Source organism: Tenrec ecaudatus, unplaced genomic scaffold, assembly GCF_050624435.1.
Source record: "Tenrec ecaudatus isolate mTenEca1 unplaced genomic scaffold, mTenEca1.hap1 Scaffold_265, whole genome shotgun sequence".
In the NCBI taxonomy this organism is placed as follows: Eukaryota; Metazoa; Chordata; class Mammalia; order Afrosoricida; family Tenrecidae; genus Tenrec; species Tenrec ecaudatus.
The window spans coordinates 240,988-242,757 of record NW_027458827.1 but is presented as its reverse complement, the minus strand read 5'-3'; positions in this window follow the sequence as shown (position 1 = coordinate 242,757).

Below are 1,770 nucleotides of genomic sequence, written 5' to 3'. Positions count from 1 at the left end.
GAAGATTCAATGGCTGCTACTTTTTCTTTGTGGTACTTGCTACCAATATCAAGTCTGGCTTTCTTGAGTCCATCAGCTTTGCTTATAAAATAGTTGGTATCCTTGCTGGCAAAGCTCCGATGCTTGTTATCAAAAAGGCATTTTAGTTTGTTTGGCTTCATGGATTTGGCTGATAGGACTTCACAACAAATACCATATTGCGGTTTCTCAATTCCTGCTGCAATGATTGAGGTAAAAACATACTGCAAAAAATCCCTACTATATTTTCTTAATGTTCTTTTCTACATGATCCATTGTCATGTAATGGTTTGCTAGCGAAAATAATATATAACAATAGTTTTAATAATACAAAAGATGATAGATGGCATAGTTCAGTCAATACAGTTCATTAAAGTTTCCTATGATTACGATTCTGTGTTGTTTTCTTTACACACCTGTTACCATCACAAGGGGGCAGTATTCACATCAACCACAGCTGAATATAAAAAGACCGATCAGCATCTAGATTAAGTTCCCATGGTACATATGTGTATATATTTGTAGTTGTTGGTGATTTTACATTTACCCAGTAATTATAATTCATGAAATGTTGTTTTACCTTCCATACTGCTGCTTTCAACACAGGCGATGCTTTTAACAGAGTAGCTGCTTTAAACACAGCAGCTGCTTTCTACAGAGTAACTGCTCTCTGCACAGTAGCTGCTCTCTATACATGTATGACTGATCCATATAAGTACATTATGGTGCCAAAACTGTCATATACACCTGTATTTGTACATGATGTATGTAATAGGGTTGGCATGATGATGTAATCACGCCGGGTACTGGTATGTGGGTGTATCTGCATGTGGGCAGTCCTGCCTGGAGACAGAGGAGCTGTCTCTTGGTTCCTAAGAACATTGGAAATATGTGTTTTCCAATGGTCTTAGACCACAACTGTGAAAGTGTCGTTTGATCCCCAAATAGGTCGTGTCCCACAGGTTGAGAACCACAGCTCTAGCATTATATAGGCTTCCTATTATTTATCACAGATGTAGACCAGAAATACATTCATGAATGTGAATTATATCTACAACCAAGTGCCCTATGGAGTTGAAAGCTGAAGCCGTCTCCCCTGAGGAAGCATTAAGCAAGGACATTACCATCTAGGTTGCTCCTAAACCACTGATAACAGAGTGCACTCATGAAGGAGTAACTGTGGGGTTTCATTTTCCTATTGACAGTCACCTTAGGTAAGATAACATATGGGGATGGAGAGACTACTGTGGCAGCTCCAGAGCCCTCACCTTCTGGTTTACTTCCTCACAGGTGTGCATGTGCCTTCTGGTTTACTTCGTCACTGGTGTGCATGCCCAGATGCAGTTAGTGCAGTCTGGGCATAGGGGGGAAGTTTGGAGATTGGCAAAGTTATCCTGTAAGACTTCTGGAAACACCTTCGCCAGCTACAGTATGAATAGAATTTGACAAGCTCCCATAAAAGAACGCCTTCCGTGGAAGGGCTGGATCAACACCTACACTGGGGAGTCAAAATATGTCCAGGGCTTTACACAGGGCTATGTCTTCTCCTTGAATGCCTCCATCAGCACAGCTCATCTACAGATTATCAGCCTGAAGCGTAAGGACACTGCCACCTATTCCTGTGTGAGACACACACTGTGAAACCCACATCCTGAGAGCGTCAGGAAACCTGGGGATATGGCAGCTGTGCTCACTGAGGCAGCGACTTAGAATATTTCGCTGAATCCTTTATTTACCAGTAATGCACTTAGA